Source organism: Martes martes (genome assembly GCF_963455335.1).
Source record: "Martes martes genome assembly, chromosome: 4".
Classification (NCBI taxonomy): domain Eukaryota; kingdom Metazoa; phylum Chordata; class Mammalia; order Carnivora; family Mustelidae; genus Martes; species Martes martes.
In genome coordinates, this window is record NC_137891.1 from 57,209,467 (window position 1) to 57,227,730 (window position 18,264).

Sequence of the window (18,264 nt, forward strand, 5' to 3'; positions counted from 1 at the left end):
GAATTACTTGTTCTGTAGATCAAAAGATAGGACCTGGCTCAGCTGGTCTAGTCTCTGGGTTTCATAAGATGAAAGTTAAGTTTTTGGCAAGCGTACATTCCTCTATGCAGTCTCTGGGGATTAATCTACTTCCAAGCTCATTTGGAGAAATGATCAAATCCAGTTTCTTGAGATTAAAGGACAAAGGTTTCTGTTTTCTTGACAGACATTGGGTTCTAGAGGCCATCCATGTTCTTTGTCTCATGGCCCCTTTCCTCTGTCTTCAAAGCCAGCAGGAGGTGGTCTAATTCTTATGCTTCAAATCTCTTGGACCTTCCCTTCTTGCCATGTCTCATCTCTGCTTCCTTTGTCCCATCTCTCTGACTTCTGTCAAAGAAATTTCTTTGCCACAAGTAGACTATCTATCTATCTATCTATCTATGGATACTCCATGATAATCTCCCTGTTTCAAACTCCATAATCTTAATTACATCTTCAAAATCCCTTCACAGCAATGCCTAGATTAGTGTTTGACTGAATAAGCAAGAGGTAGGATTCTGGCAGATGACATCTTTAGAATTCTGTTTACAACAAAAATAATTTACAATAGCACAGAAATCTATCCAATTTCTAGGTGTAAATCTAATGAAATATGTGTATAATTTCTACTTATAAAACAATAAAATATTACTATAAGAAATTAAAGAAAACCTGAATAAAATCAAGTATATATGCCATATTTATTCATTGAAAGCCTGAATATTGTAAAAATGTTAATATTCTTCCAGAATCATCTAAAGATACAACACAATCCCACTTAATGAAAATTAGAAAACTGATTTTAAAATTTAAAAGGAACTGGGAGGTTTTGGGGCCCTTCGTTGGCTCAGTCAGCTGGGCATCTAACTCATGATTTTGGCTCAGGTCATGATCTCAAAGTGGGGATATCTGCCCTCTGTTGGACTTTGTGCTCAGCATGGAGCTTCCCCTCTGCTCCACCACTGCTCACAGTCTCTCTCTCAAAAAAACAAATAAACAAAATCTTTAAAAAATAATAAAAATAATAAAAGGAACTGGGAGGTGTTAGGAATGATCACAACATTCTTTAAGAGAAACAACAATAAAAAAATTTAAACTACAAAATTGTACATTTTAATTATAAAACTGCACTAATTAAGATGTTAAAAATGTAGTATTGTCACAAAGATAGCTAAATAGATTAATGAAAAAGATAATCCAGAAGTGGATCCAAGCTCATGTGAACATTTGATTCATGATAGAAATGTCATTGCAGAGAAATAACAAAAGGAAAAGTATTATTAAGTAATGGTGCTTGGGACAACTGGTTATCCACTTTTCACTCTCATCACAGTAAAAAATGAATTGTTATAGAAGTCAGTATCAATGAATCATAAAATTAAAGGTAAATGGATTATAGATTTAAAACCACATAGATTCTAGAAGATTATTGTAGTCACCTTCTAAAATAGCACCAAAATATCCTTGTCTCCTAATATCCATGCTATAGGTAATCATCTTAACTTGAGTGTAGGTTGTAACTAATGACTTGCTTCTACAGAAAATGGTAAAAGTGATGGAATGATTTTATTTGCCTCAAAAGAGAGATGATATTAGGGGAAAGATTTTTCTAGGTTATATTCCTGGGCATGGAAATGATGGATTCAAGGTTACGTGAATGTTTAATTTTGTAAGATAAAACATATTTTCTCATAAGGCTGGTAGCAATTTATATATATATATATATATATATATATATATATATATACACACACACACACACACATATATATTTACATTCTAGCCATTGATGTATAAAAGTTCATACAGTTCTATGCCCTCACAATACATAATGCTATTAAATTGGGGGGTTATATCAATTGAGTACTAAAAACCCTTCACTGTGGCCCTCATTTGAACTTTTTTAAATTCCTAAAGTTGTTGAATATCTCTCATACCGATTTACTTTGTGTTTATTTTTCTAGGATCTATACTACTCTTTGCTCATTTTCTCATTGTATTTTACTCCTCATTTTATAACTGCCCTGTAATATTTTTTTATATATTCTCAATACTAATTGTTTGGTAATTGTATAAATATCTTCTCAAGACTTTGTAGATGGCATTTTCACATTCCTCATGATTTCTTTTGAATGACAAAAATTGCTTAATATTAGGGTACTCAATGTATCATTTTTATGTTTTAGACATTGACTTTTTAAAAATTGTGTTTATCTTGAGAATATTATGATATTCTGTATTTCATTCCAAAATGATTAAAGTACCACCTCTTTCATAAACTATTTAATTCCCTTGAGTCACTTTATATATGATAAGAAGTAAGTATCCAATTTCATCTTCCACATATGGATAACCAGTTGTTTTACATCATTTATTGGAGAGTCTCTCACTCTTTCGTTGATCTGCAATACAATTTCCATCAGATGATGTTTCCATATGCATGAGGTCTGGTTCTGGATTTTCTATTTTATTTCACTGGTTTATTTTCTATTACTGGCCAGTACTATATTATTTTAATTATTACATTGTGAAAATAAAGTTTGATATTTTAGAAGCCAAGTCTCTCACACTTGAAGTGTATTTTTTTTAATTTTTTAAAGATTTTTTATTTATTTATTTGATAGAGAGCACAAGTAGGCAGAGGGGCAGGCAGAGAGAGAGGAGGAAGCAGGCTCCCTGCTGAGCAGAGAGCCTGATGTGGGGCTCAATCCCAGGACCCTGGGATCATGACCTGAGCTGAAGGCAGAGGCTTTAGCCCACTGAGCCACCCAGGCGCCCCTGAAATGTATTTTTTAGATAGTTGTTCTTCCTAATAAATTTGAGCATTTGCTCGTCGAGTACATTAGAAAAATACTGATGAACTTTCTGTTAGCATTTTTTATAAAATTGATTCTTCCTCTGAATAAGCATAATTGTTTTCTTTAAAGTATTGCAGGAATATTTCAGAAATTTTATAATTTAAATATTTAATATACAAAGAAATTTTATTTACTTTATTAAACTAAACATGAGAGCAAAATAAAACTTCTAAAAGAAAGCACATGAAACCATTTTTGTGACTTTGGGCTAAGCAAAGATTTCATAGATATTATGACAAAAGCATAATCCTCAGAGGGAAATAGTAATATATTGGATTTCATAAAAATTAAGAACTTTTATTATTCCAACATCATCCTTGACACCATCTAAAAGGAGAGTGTTACAAACTGAGAGAAGAACATACTTGTAAAATATATAGCTGATAAAAATCTATCCAGGGGATTCTGGGTGGCTCAGTTGGTTAAGCATATGAGTCTTGATTTCAGCTCACGTCATTACCTCAGGATGGTGAGATCAGGCCCTGAGCTGGTCTCCACACTGGGCATGGAACCTGCTTAGGTTTCTCTCACTCCCTCTTCCTCTGCCCTTCTCTCCAACCTGCTCTCCTGCTCTCTCTCTCTAAACAAAAAACAAACAAAAAAATCTTCTGAAATTTTTTATCCTGAAATTTGTCTGAATCTTTGTATCCAGAAGATACAAAGATATGTTATAAGAACAACAAAAAAGAGGAAAAGTGGTGAAAGGGAAAATATTTGCATAGATGTTGCCCCAAAGAAGATATATAAACTACTAATAATCACTTGAAAACATGTTCAATATAATTATTCATTGAGTGGATTTATTATTTTTTAGGATCTCATTTATTTCTTTGAGAGAAAGAGTGCCAGCAAGAGTGTGGGAGGGGCACAGTGGACAAGATGCTGGAGAAGCTTGATTAGCTTAGCAACAGGTATATCTATATCAGAAAGCTCTTCAAAGCATTATACTTGTTGCATGTGCTCTATCACAGTTAATCCTCAGAAAATCTCCTGAGATACATGTTAATAACTCCATTTTACAAACCAGAAAAGAGCAAAATATGTCAAGCAACTTTTCAAAGGTCATAATGAAAAATTGATAGATCAAGAATTCAAAGCCAAATTGCTTCATTATAAACAGTGTTCTTTCAGCCATGTGGCTAAACAAGACTCAGAATTTCAGAGTGTGACTCAAAGGTCACAAAGTGGTTGCTCAGTAAATGCATGTTGAATAGAAATTAATGAAATATAGTTATCAAGTTTTCAATCCCAATTCACTTCAATACAAAGATTTGCTGCACAAATATAATATTTTGTTCTTTGTTGCTAAAGAGAAACTCATATGCTATGATTTTAGTTTTCTTCTTGCATATGTATTACTTGTTTTTGAATGAATCATTTATAAAACTTGATGGTAGAAGGAGATTAATCAGTCAGTCAGAAACTTTATTTACAGAAAATCTTATGTAAAATACTCTGCCAATTGCTGGAGATATAGATATTTATACTGGTTTCTTTTCCTGAAGGAAATAGATAAAAGAGCCTACAGACACAAAAAGAAAATTGACAATACATATGAGCATGTATATGGCAATTGAATGTCACTGAGAGTTATTGCTATATGGTTTCATATAAATGGAGAAATCTATCTAGGATAGAGTGAAGTATTGTTTCCTGAAAATTAATTCAAAAAAATGTTTAAAGTTGGAGAAATTAAACTGCAAAGTGCTACAAGGTAATTAATATTAAGGTAAGACTAAATTGATAAACTGAATTTAGTTTGGTAATCTTGGTAAGATTTGGTAATCTTGGTAAGTATTTCCAAGTGTTTCCAAAGTAATACCAATTACTTGGTAAAGTAATCTTGGTAAATTTAGTTTTGGTAATCTTGGTAAGATAATTGCCACTACATGCCAGGGAAGAGAAAATGTTTAAAGATATTTAAAGGTAAAGAAGTGACCAGGATCACTGATGTTAAGAACTTTGATAAAACTGGGCCCAGAGCACAGGGTAGTCTGCTCTGTCTAGCACTCATTTTTTTTTACACATTAAGAATTTATTTAAGTCATGCTGTCTCTACCCTTTTGTTTAGAAAGATGGGAGGGAGATTTCAGAGATGAAATCTCAGCTTGAATCTGATTAAAGTATGAGAAAAGGGGTGCCTGGGTGGCTCAGTCATTAAGTCTCCGCCTTTGCCTCAGATTATGATATCAGGGTTCTGGGATCAAGCCCTGCATCGGGCTCTCTGGGAAGCCTGCTTCTCCCTCTCCCACTCCCCCTGCTTGTGTTCTCTATGTCAAATAATAAATAAAATCTTAAAAAATAAAATAAAATAAAGAATGAGAAGAAGGCACAGCCAAGAAAAAAGGCAAGGAGAGAAGGAGAAATAAGAAAATGGAAAATGAAAGATAAAGAAGTGATGAGAAAAGAGAGGAAAAGAAAAGGGAAATATGGAGTAAGAAATGGAGAGAAATAGAGAATATAAAAAGTAAAGAGGAAGGAAGGAAAGAAAAGAACCAGGGAAAACAGAAGCTCATAAAGCAGTAAAGCAGTGTTTAACTTTCTCACTTTTTCTCAACCTATTTGTCTCATAAATAAGTTAATATCCTAAATGCAGTATTCAATGTAGGTTTCAAAAACTAAGACATCTTCTAAACAATGAAGAAGATATAAGCATAGATAAACCTTGTTAAGACATTGGGTTCTTATTAGGAAAATTTTTTTAAACACACTGGCACTTATTAGAACCTCTTAAGACATTTTTTTTTTTCATTGTTTTCCTCCATCCATTCGTCCTCTTACAAACAAAAGATGGAATTTTGTTTTAGAATCCACTGCCCGCTGATTCTTTCAACATGGTATCTAGTGAGGGTTTCAGGCCAAAGAAAACCGGCACATTGAATTCCCCTGACTCCAGACATCGGTTCATAGTGAATCTCATTGAAATTAATCTCAGGATATATTCTGGAAACCTTCAAATAAAAACTCTTGATCTCTGACACAGTCCTACGAGCTGCTGGCAGTCCTCCTGAGACCAGCAGAGAATGAGTCTTTTTGAGAATGGAATTAATATAGAGGAAGCTGACCCAACAGATGGAGGGAATCCCAGTCCTGAATTGTTTGACCCATACCTGAAACTAGATCTACATCTCAATCATTCCTTTATGGATCAATTAATTCCTTTATCCAATTTCATCCCCTCAGCCCAGGCTAATTTACATTTGTTTTTCTGTCATAAGAGGGAAAGAAAGAAAGAAAGAGAGGAAGGAAGAAAGAAAGAGAGGAAGAAAGAAAGAGAGGAAGAGAGAGAGAAAGAAATCTAAAAATGATTTATGACTCAATGAGCACAGATTTTCATAAATAGTGTTTCTTTTGGATATTTCATTTGTATATCATTCTGTTTAGCAAATACACCAGAAGAAGATACCTAAAAGCCATCACTTTTTGTACGAAATTTGTATATCATGATTTTATAACAAATGCACTATAGTTTTAGGCTGAAGAGGAATAAAATTTAGGAAGGGAAATTAGGAAAAAATCATAATATACTAAAATAAGTAGTGGAAGAAAGAAAGAAAGAATGAACGAATGAAAGAGAGAAAGAAAGAAAGAGAGAGAGGGAAAGAAAGGAAGAAAGAAAAAGGAAAGGAAGGGAAGGGAAGAGAAGGGAATAATGATTCTTTTCAACACTGAGAGGGGAAAAAAACAACTATGGACAAACCAAGGATGTGAAAATTACTTTAAAAGTAAAGTCATCGTTTGAAATTGTATCTAACATTCAGGCAGCTGGCATCTCAAATGGACAGGCAACTAATCATAATTTTAGGTTTTTCTTCTAATTTCTAAGTATGTATGTTTATGATTTCAACTATAAACAAAATACGTTTTTTTAAAAATGCAAAAACATAGAGTGGTGACTTCCTAATGTTATAATAATATTTTATTTTGACTACGAATAACTTATCAACCAACTTTTTTCTTATTTTGATTTCCACAAAGATATAAATTATTTTAAAACCACATTTTAAGGGCAGTGAGTTGATTTATTTTCAGTTGAATTCCTCAACACATTAGTCATCCAAAATATTTTGTTATCAAATGAATCAACTTTTGGATATATTCCAAGTGGTTGTCTTAGGCATAGGTTCTTTTTTTTTTTTTTCTTAACAAAGTAACTAGTCTTATAATTTATATTATCTTTGAAGTGTTGTATAAAAGCTGAAATCATCAAAACACTAATTGTAAGAAGATCCAGGTTAAGTCAATGAGCACTGAAATGAAGATACAAATGTTCTCTTGGGAGAGAAATCGTCCTAAATTAAGTGAATAATCTAAATAATCTAAATTTTAAAGATATTAATGATTATTAAATATGTAATAGCTAAAGACTGGAAATAATCCATAGCTTTATCAATAGAGAGTTCTATAAATAAACCATGGTATATCTGCAATGGAGAACTGTACTGCACAGACACAGTAAAAGAGGAATGAGGAATACCTTTATATACTATTACACTATGATATTCAGATTATACTGTTATATACATAGTAGCTACAGTGGGTTGAAATATAACAAAATTTATTCTTTGACCTATGAATTCATAATGATAGTAAAAATATAAGCACATATTTCATCTTTAGAGGGTTCTTAGGTTACTAACTATGCTGAAACCTGGTAGGGGACAAGAATCTTGTAAATATCCAGCCTCAACCATATGATTCGTATCTTTGAGTAACCAAATAGTTGATGAAAGGAAATTTCTCTTTATAAAAGTATTTCAGCTAGTAAACAGAGAAGAAATGATAAATTAGAATATTATCAATTAGTAATCTCTAATAAGACATTGAATCTGGGTAATAATTATCAACACCTGCTAAAACCATCAAGTGAAAAGCTGAAGAGAGGGTTTATAGTAATTGGGTTAGGTGGACAACAACAGAATCCACTAACTGATTGTAATATCATTACGATGAAGGCTACTGGACATTTTTGTGCCTCCAGATAAAAGCGTATAACAAAACCTCTGAAGACAGAAAAGAAAGGTAGAGGGAGAGAGGGAAGGAGAAAATGAAAGGGAAAAGAGTGAGTAGATTAAAAGACGTTTAGGAATCTCTCTCTGTACATAGGTAGAGATAGATTATATGTATTGTACATACATATAAATATACATACATATATATCTAAAAGAAAGACTATTGACTTGTTATAATGGGTGAATTTTGTTTGTTTCTTTTTTTGCAGTTTTTTTTTTAAAGATTTTATTTATTTATTTGAGAGAAAGAGAGAGAATGAGAGAGAGAGAGAACATGAGAAGGGGGAGGGTCAGAGGGAGAAGCAGAAGACTCCTCGCCAAGCAGGGAGCCTGCTGTGGGACTCGTCCCTGGACTCCAGTATCATGACCTGAGCTGAAGGCAGTCACTCAACCAACTGAGGCACCCAGGCGCCCCATTTGTTTCTGATTCAGTAAACAAACGGGAAATATTTCAAAGAAAATCAAAGGTATTTAAATATGAACTGAATGTTCAATATTAATGAATTATTATGAAATGTTAGTGATTAATAGGAGTGATACACTTACGGATAAAATTACATGTACCCGAAATTTACTTCAACTATTCCACTGCTGGCGGTTGTGAAGTGGGTTGAAGCAATACCGACCATGAACTGATTACTGAAGTTTGTCACACATGCAGAAACAGCTCCAAAGAATGCAGCCTTATTTCTCTGGAATTTCACCTGCATCATAAAAACTCACCTCTCTATTGAATCTTGGATTGTTCCTCTCAGCATACAACTTTCCTGTTATTTCTAATATTTGAAAAAAATAAACTTCATTTAATCCCAATTCCTTCTTCAGATCCATTTGGTTTTTTTGCGGTCTTATAGCAAAACTAAAGTGTTTTTTATACTCTTGTCCTCAACTTCTCTCCTCCCAGTCTTCCTTCAATCCAGCCAATCAGGCTTTGCTTTCAACATACCATTAAATTTTCAAGTTTGCCAGTGATGTCCATGATGCTAAACCTAATGATCAGTTCTCAGTTCTCACTTTACTTACCTATCAGCAGCATGTGATATAGTTGATTTCTTCCCTTTTTCCCAAACTAATTCTCTACTTGGCTTTCAGAAATTCACTGCTTCTTGGTTTTCCTTCTATTCCAGTGGTCCCTCTTTCTGAGTATTTTTTACTAGTCCTTCCTCATATCCCAAACTTCTTAACCTCAGAATGCCCCAGAAGCTAGCCATTGGACTCTTTTCCTTTCATCTATACTAATTCCCTTGATGACTTCTCTAGTTTTATGGCTTTAAAGACCAAACAAAAATGGAAGTCTCCCAACTGTACTTCCATCCCCGTCTTTTATCATCTTCTCCAATTTTATATAAAACTCCCCACTATTCATCTGCTCATGGATATTGAATAATTATTGTAACTTAACATGTTTGAAACTGAACTCTTAATTCCGAACACTGCTTCTCTTACATATCTCCCCAACCCAGTTAATGACATCCATTCTTGAAGTTGTTTCAAGCCAAAAACATGGGATCAATCCATCAACATCTACTCCATTACACAATTCTGTTGATAAAATTGGCTCTATTTTAAAAATGTATTTAGAATCACACCACTTCTCATTACCTCCCACCACCACCACACTCATTAAAACCAGTAATTCTCATATACATTATTGTTTCCTAACTTTCCTTTTTCTTTTTTGCTTCTTTCCTAGGTTTTTTCTTCTTGCTCTTATCAGGAATGCCAAGGGACGTGAATTCTTATTTCCCACAAGTTCTTTTCACAAGATTTACATTTAGCAACTATTTTGATCTAGAAGAAAATTCTGACCCTACATTTAGCCCATTTTGCTATACTATAATCCCTTCACAAATCACATTCCTTAATTTTTACTGTTTTCTTGTACTTTCCAATTGCTCATGCTGGTTAGTACTAGGCTATGAAGTTAAATTAGTTTTCATAGTCTTTCCTTAATTCTTTTATGTCTGTGCTTTTTTAATCCTCATAGGGATATAGATTATTCTCCAGATTTGCATGTATTCTTGTCTTTTAGCTTCTGAGTAGAACTTAGAAACGTGTTTCTCAACCTGGAGAAATGGGAAGATAGCAGAGTCCTACTGATCCAGTACATATTTCTAAAAAGTGCATCATTGGTTGCAGTCTGAATAACAAATTTGCAAGAATATGAATTTAGCCATTAAAATTTATTCCTTTGTCCCATGTCTTGTATGTGAAGTATGCTATTTTTAAAAACCTTAACAACAATAACAACAAATGCTTTGTGTGTATTTCAGCATTACACACATCAACTGATGACTTTACAAGAATTATGGAAGTAAATCTCCATCTCCTTTCTCCCAAAATTATGTGTAACCCGTGGTAGAAAATTTCAAAATTTAATTTTGGTAAATTTTTATTTCACTGTAAATTTTTGAACACAAAATCTATCTAAAGAGCCCTGGTATGAAGTCAGAAGATCTAGACTCAAGTGTTCTTGGCCATCAACTTAATCTGCAATCTTAACCATGTCTTACAAATCTTCTGTGCCACGGTTTTTTCATATAAAAATTTGCACATTGAATTAGTTGACTACAATTTGCCCTTCCAACTATGAAATACCAATTTTGGTCTTTTAACGTTACAGGAAATATTGGTAGTTACAGAAATCATTTTTAAAAGGAAAATCCATTTTGTAAAGCCAATAATTCTGCTATAATTTTACTATTTCACTTTCATATCTCATGTTCACCATAGCTAAATACATCTACCCTGTTTAAGCCTTTTATTGTAATATCCTATTGATGACACTATGCAAAATTTTAATATATTTCTGGAGATTTTTTTCTGATTTCTTATATTTGGGTTTAGAAAATACAGACCTGTATTAAAAGCAGTATTCACACATTGTTTTCTTAATATAATTTTAAATGCATGATCTGGAGGTTCCCAAGACTACCCTCAGATTCAGTAATTTAATAGGACACACAGAATTCAGCAGAGAAATTATACTCAATGGGACAATTTATTACAATGAACAAATACATATTGAAATTAGCAACAGGAAAAGGCCCATAGGACAGGAACCAGGACAGGGCTTCCAGTTGTCCTCTACCAATGAAGTTGGGGATGGTGGTGGAGGTGTCACTGGCAGGAGTTCCACTGAGCTAGAAGAGAGATGAAACTGAGTTGCCAAGTATCCTACTAGCCAATTACAGCAACCAGTCAAAATGAAAATGTTAAGCCATAATTATTGTTACAATGTAATCAACAGTCTGAAGCTTGAGAAAGCATTGACTCATCGTGTTCTATTTTCCCGCATGGAATAGCTACTGGTTGAAGATCAGATGGATCAGCCAGACATGGGGCTCCTCGCACTTTTGAGGGAGCTCTGCACAAAATGTTCCAGTAGTTCTGTGGATCCTGATATTGGAGGAAGAGGAAGAGAAGGACTGGATGTGGTAAAGTACTAGGTACTGAATGAGAGGGGAAAAAGTATCTCAAAGTTCCCATCTCCTCCCCCAGTAAGAGGTTCTCAACAGAAGCACCTGAAAAGGACCTTGGTAGAAGGTCTCAGAAGGAGACCTAGGAATGAAGGTGCCAGGGCTAAGAACGTAAATATGCAAAAGAGCATGATAAGCCAGAGAGGCCTGAACCCTTGATTGCAAATCCCTTCAGAGACTGGCATGCACTGACTATGTACCAAATTTGATGTGGAGAGGGCAACTCTGCTCCATAAGGCCTGCCAAGTAAAGCCTTTGCAATTGCCTATGGTCAGACCTAAAAAATCATACATGGGTTTGTTTGTTTGTTTGTTTGTTTTAAGATTTTATTTGTTTATTTGACAGACAGAGAGCACAAGTAGGCAGGGAGGCAGGCAGAGACAGACTGGGGAAACAGGCTCCTACTGAGCAGCAAGCCAGATGCTGGGCTTGATCCCAGGACCCTGGGATCATGGCCTGAGCCAAAGGCAGAGGTTTGAACCCACTGAGCCACCCAGATGCCCCCATACATGGGTTTTTAATCGGGAGCCAGATTCCTCACTTACTTTTCCCAGTAACAGAGGAAGTATTGCCAAACAGGGAAGGTCACTGGAGGTTAATAATGCAAGCATTTAATTGGCAGTTGGTCATGTTGGTATAGCTGTTCATTCACATGGATGAAGCTGCTACTACATGACCCAAGGTCTGCAACATAAATAACTGTGTTAGCATAGACTATCAGACATGACCCAAGGTCCCCAGGTATAGAGCCACCCTTACTAAGGACGGTCCAAGGGCTTTGATTTACCTCCCAGGAGCTAGGGGCAAAGGCCAGAACTTTCTGTTGTACAAGGTGTTATATGAAAACTTGAGATAGAGATACAATTTTAAAATGAGCTACACTCAAAAATTATGTGATAGAGAATAAGAAATAGAAATAAAGAATAATCGAGAGTGTTTAAGTATGCCTCCTTTCTTGATTTCATCTTTTGCATGCCTACCATATCACTTCATTACCTTGTTCCCTCACAGTGTTTTCAAGTAGTTCTGCTCCATCTAGAATCTATTTATGTTTCTATCTTCATTCTCTATAGTTCTGTTTTAGGAAATATATGACTTTAGATAATATTTGACCTTACAAAAAAAATCTAAGAAGTCTGACATGGTTGTAGGCCATGATTTTTAAGAAGTTGTGTTTCATAAGTGATAATGGGATATCAAAACAATTTGTAAGGGCGATCTCATTTGTCCTCTGGATTTGGAGAAAATATTGTCAAATCGATACCACAAATCCTGTGATAATTTTTTCTTTGAGTGGAACACAATACAAAGTAGACTCTATTGCCATGAATGCCTAATGGGTCTTCATAAGAACATTTAGGTGTCCTAAAGTGTCACAAAGTTGAACAGTTCTTGTATTCTCCCCTGCAACTCTAAAACCACAGCTTGAGGAAGACAGGCAGTATTCTTGTTCACCCCACCTTTCTTATTTGTCTTCAATACCTTGGGGAAAAAAAAACAAAAAACCGAAACCAGATTCAATAAAATAAATGAACTTCACACAGTGGCAGAGGTGCTATCCCAGAGAAGTTCTATAGCCTCTGCATTAGGAAAGCTATCTGCATATCTGTTACTTATTACTATTATCATTCTTCTTATTATTACATTCCTTCTTCATGTGTAATTTGAACTGGTTTCAGTTGGACAAATAAGCTGGTCTTGGCATGTTTTGTCCCTGGATCTGCAACCCCTCAAAAATGACTGAAATTAGGTGCTATTTCTTTGTTTTGTTTTGTTTTGTTTTTTAAGATTTTATTTATTTATTTTACAGACAGACATCACAAGTAGGCAGAGAGGCAGGCAGAGAGAGGGGGGGTAGCAGGCTCCTCACTGAGCAGAGAGCCTGATGCGGGGCTCGATCCCATGACCCTGGGATCATGACCTGAGCCAAAGGCAGAGGCTTTAACCCGATGAGCCACCCAGGCGCCCTAGGTGCTATTTCTTGAAGAGAGACCTGTGTTGTCCACCCAGAGGGGGTCTTATACCACATTAACTAATTTGAACAAGAGGTCTCAAGAAACTCTTTCTTGATATCATTTTATCCACTTTCCCTTAAAAAGGAAAGGAAAGCAAAATAAAAGAAAAAGAAGCTAAAGCCTAAGGAATAGAGATTCCTGCACTCACAGACAGATGAATCAATTCAACTTAAATGATGAGCATTTTAAAACAATTGGCAAATCTTGTAAAACAAATCTCTAAAACCGTTTGATTTAATTGACCTTGCATACTATCTGGCACATAGTATTCAACTAAAATATGTTTGTTGAATGTAAGTGAATCATCCAGTTAATTTAGTCAACATGGTTAAATGAGTTTGCGTACTGAGGCGTGGGCTCAATCACTACATAAAATGGTAAATCCACAAACCTGGAAAGGCTTACACTTGGGAAGATAACACAGGCTCAAACAGTATAGCATAGTATCATAATCTTTTTCTAATTGAGCAAAAGTTTATTTTGAAATAATCAGAATGTTTTTACCAATTTACAACATATTGTCTCTTGTTCCTATAAGAAGTCAAGTTTACCACTGGAGGGAAGAAAAAATAATTTGAGTTGAGAAACCATGATAAATGTGTTCTCTTCCATTTGCATTTAACATCCAACTGATTGACATTAGCATTAGGTTAAAATATTTATTGCACTTATTCAAGATAAATTGCATCAACATAATTTATTATTTAAGAACAAATGGAAATAATCTGCATCATGAAGATAGCATGGTGCTTCATACTATTTTTGACAAGGGCAGGTTTAAGGAAGTGTTAAACTACTTGGTTTATAATTTATAAAATACAAAAATGTAACTGTAAATATTTTAACATCTTTAAGAAAGAAGAATTAAAAAGTATGACAACCACCCCAAGGGGAGGGGTGTGCATGCCCCAAAGACATTTCCATGGAAAAGTCTGCCAGTGAAGCCTTCCAGAGAGGACTGAATTAATCAGACTGTCTCCCTGTGGGTCCCTTCACAGTCGTATTGTAAATGAAGAAAGTAATTTACATCTAAACAGATTCTTCAATAAATAACTTCTGCCACTGAGTAACATAGCTTAGTTTTTCCACTCTAACTTCCATGACTAAGCACGTAGTTTCTAAGAACATGAAATGAAATAATATTAAGAATCAGAATACTGAAATAGATAAGCTTCTCATTTTCCCAGTTTCACTAAATTTACTTTACCACTGGTTAAATCTGCATTAATAATAGTGCTCTATTGTACTGTCATCATGAAGGATGCTGTGGAGATTTCCACTGACATCTTTTCTGTTTCTGTGTTGACATCATCCTAGATATTGCTTTCCCATCATCTTGACATCATAGCATAGCCTCCCCAGACCTGTGGTGATATTGCTTTGCATTGTTTTAACATCACAATCTGGTCTGTGTAGATTTGTATTGACCTCATTTTGCCATCAATTTGACATTGTAATTCGGTCTCCATGGAAACATTGAAACCATTTTGTCATTATAATTTGTCATTATAATGTGGTGTCCATGCACTTATCAAAATTGTTTTCATATAGCAATTTGACATCACAACACAATCTCTATAGGCTCTCCCTTGGAACGTTATGACGATGGTAAATCGCATTCAAATGATTGGGAATAGAACTGTGATAAGCATGAGAAAAATATTCTTTGTATGTACTCAGAAGATATTTTTCAATCTTAAGTATGTGCATAATTTTTTTTTCTTTTAAAATCATGAAATACCATGATGGTAGGTGGCTTTTGTGATAAGTATCACATTTTATGCATTTAAATCTCTAAACTTTTGAAAAAGAAAATCGTTTCATTTCCTCAGAGTAAATTTTTTCTGGTGGCAACAACAACAAAAATGTGCAGCTATCTTTGTTAATTAAAATATGTCTTTGCTCTAACATAGTAATAAATTGAACCCTGTGTAATCTAATCTCCCAATTCTCCTTACTAATGTTTTAACTACGTATGAGAATTTAAACTGCAATTTAGGGACACCTGAGTGACTCAGTCACTTAAGCAACAAACTCTTGATTTCAGCTCAGGTCATGATCTCAGGGTTGTGAGATCAAGCTCCCCCCATCCATCGGGCTCCTCCACTAAGTGTGGAGCCTGCTTAAGATTTGCTATTTCCCTCTCCCTCTGCCCCTCTCCTCCCTCTAAATAAATTAACTACAATTTAATTATCCCCTAAAATAGATTTTGGCCTGACATTTTTTTAAAAAGATTTATTTATTTATTTCAGAATGAGAGAGAACATAAGCAGGAGAGGCAGAGGGAGAAGGAGAGAGAATCTCAGGCAGACTTGCCACTGAGCCCAGAGCCTGACAGGGGCTCTATTTCACAACACTGAGATCACAACCTGAGCCAAAACCAAGAGTCAGTCTTAACAAACTGTGCCACCCAGGTGCCCCTTAGAGTTCCTAATATGACAATTTTCAGTGTCCTTTGGCAAACACTATGCATGCAAGCTACTCACATTATCTTAGAAATGGGGTGTTTATTGGAACAGAGACCCAAAACACAGGAAGAAAGTGGAAATGGCTAGCACAACTAAGGAATTGAATTCTTTCTGAGACTTTCTCTAGTTCACAGTCCATATTGTCTTTTTGCAGTCCAAGGAGATGTGCAAAGAGGCAAAGGAATGGCTACTAGTGGTTTGGACCTGAATCACATACGTCCTATGAGCAGAAAGGAAGAAAATTTTTAAAAAGTCTTTCTCAGCAACCTCCATCTGAAAAACCTCGCAGAAGGAACATCTCATCCAGTCTTTGTTACTTGCCAGTCTCTAGAATAATCACCATGGTCTGGGAAACAAGGTCAGACTGGCCTAGTTTGGAAGACTTATCACTGTCATCCATAAGGTTATAGAAGCATTATGCAAAACATCCCTCTGGACTGAACACCATGAAAAAGTGTGTTTCAGAAAAAGAAAACAGGTAGAAATAAGGACAAATATTCATGACAGCATTCTCTTCTCCTGCTTCACATGCTGCTCTGCACTTTCTTCTAGCGTTTTCTACTCCCACCATTAATGCATCAACCGGTCACGTTCTATGATTCTGTTGGCAATACATTTTAATGCATCTCATTATGATCTGTCATTCTATTATTGACAATGTGGATCTTATTGTCAGATGTAATCTGACCAACTCTTCTGTCTCACATCCCAGACACATCTTTGGCCACTATGTCCCCAAAGATAAAGATTTTGGGGGGAGAACCTGGTGTTCTCTAGATCCAAAATTCTGGGGGCTGCTTTATTTTTCATTTCCTTTTGATTTATAAATTTAAAATCTATACGTCATCTTCTTCTGTAGAACAGTACAATTAAACCTTACAACTAATATTAAACTGTCCTAAAATAATTTAAAATAGTTTCTCATTTGATCCTAGCACATTCTTATAGAGAACAATTTACAATATCCATTTCATATATGAGTAGGCTAATATCTCCAGAGACTAAGTAATCTATTTAAAGGTTCACAAGTTTATTAGTGTCTAAGTCTCATGATTCTTAATACAACATTTTTTTGCATTTTGTGGTACTGCTTTATTGTTGTTATTAAAACTCATCTTTAGGCTTGCAATCATCTGCCTTTACACACATCTTCTAAGGTACTCCATTTCAAGCCAATATTCTGTTTTAAAAAATGATCTTAAGTACAGCTTCCATCATATATTTATACTGTTAACACAATTCAAAATCCATTTTCTTTCCTTAACAAAAACAAATCCTGAATAAGTAGATATTAGCTACATTTCTACTTAGTCAAAGATACCAAATGTAAAAGAGCAATAGAATTTAATGAAGCTGGCAGAGGAAATAGATTCACTACATCTTGACAGTTGAATCTAAGCTCCTAGGTCAACTCTTGAAACTGAAATGACTTCAGGGGTCAGAAGACAATATTAACAAGTGAAGTATGCCGGAGTTCCTCCAAAATGGGATCTTAACAGTATTCTCTGAACAGAGACACACCTTGAATATTAGACACATAGGAATACGTTTCACGAGACATGCAGTCACTTTATTTTCCCCTTTAGTAGGAAGAGAATAACAATCAAGCACAGTAATGGATGACAAGTAAAACGGCCTCAGTGTTAGGGAGACATGAGGGAATAAGCAGGACAAAGGGGAATGGATATAATATATCTTCTCAAAAGGACTGGAAGCTACTCAGTTCCAACTGATTGTTTCCATGTGAGAATGCACAACCACTGTGGCCAGATTCTGATTTTTCAAGGGATGCAATAAATCCATAGATTCCTACAACATCTTCACATGTTTAAATTTCAGCAGCCAATTTAAAATTATCAAAAAATTATTGTTCAGTCCACTGTGAAATCCAGATGCTCTAGAATGAACTAGAAACACACACAGATGAAGCTGAAACCATGAAGTAATACGAAAATTTAAGAAAGGGGTGTATTTTAAATACTTCTGTGAGAACTCCTATCATAATTAGAAGGTTAATGAGTTATAGTTCAGAGGAAGACTTGAACTAACCTTTTATCAATTAAGTAAAAGTGTACTTTTCCTTGCTTAGCCTGACAATTCTCTAATCTAAAAACAATGGTCAGAGAACTAATTGAAACACCCACAGCTCAAATTGCTAAGTAAACAAGTCGATTGTTTGCCAGGAGACTTTAGCTTTTCAAGTGACAGATCCTGAGTAGAAATTTAGAAACTGGGCTCAAATAAGGACAAACTATGGAATCCCCCTCCCAGCAGCAGCCATTTACCAGGTGCCCCTTGATGACTGAGGTCAATGTGTCATTTAGAAAACAAGGCTACCTCAGTGGTATTCTAGAAATCCAAAGTATATTCTCTACCTTCTCTTTTTCTCTTCTATCTTCTAGTATAAGAAGCTT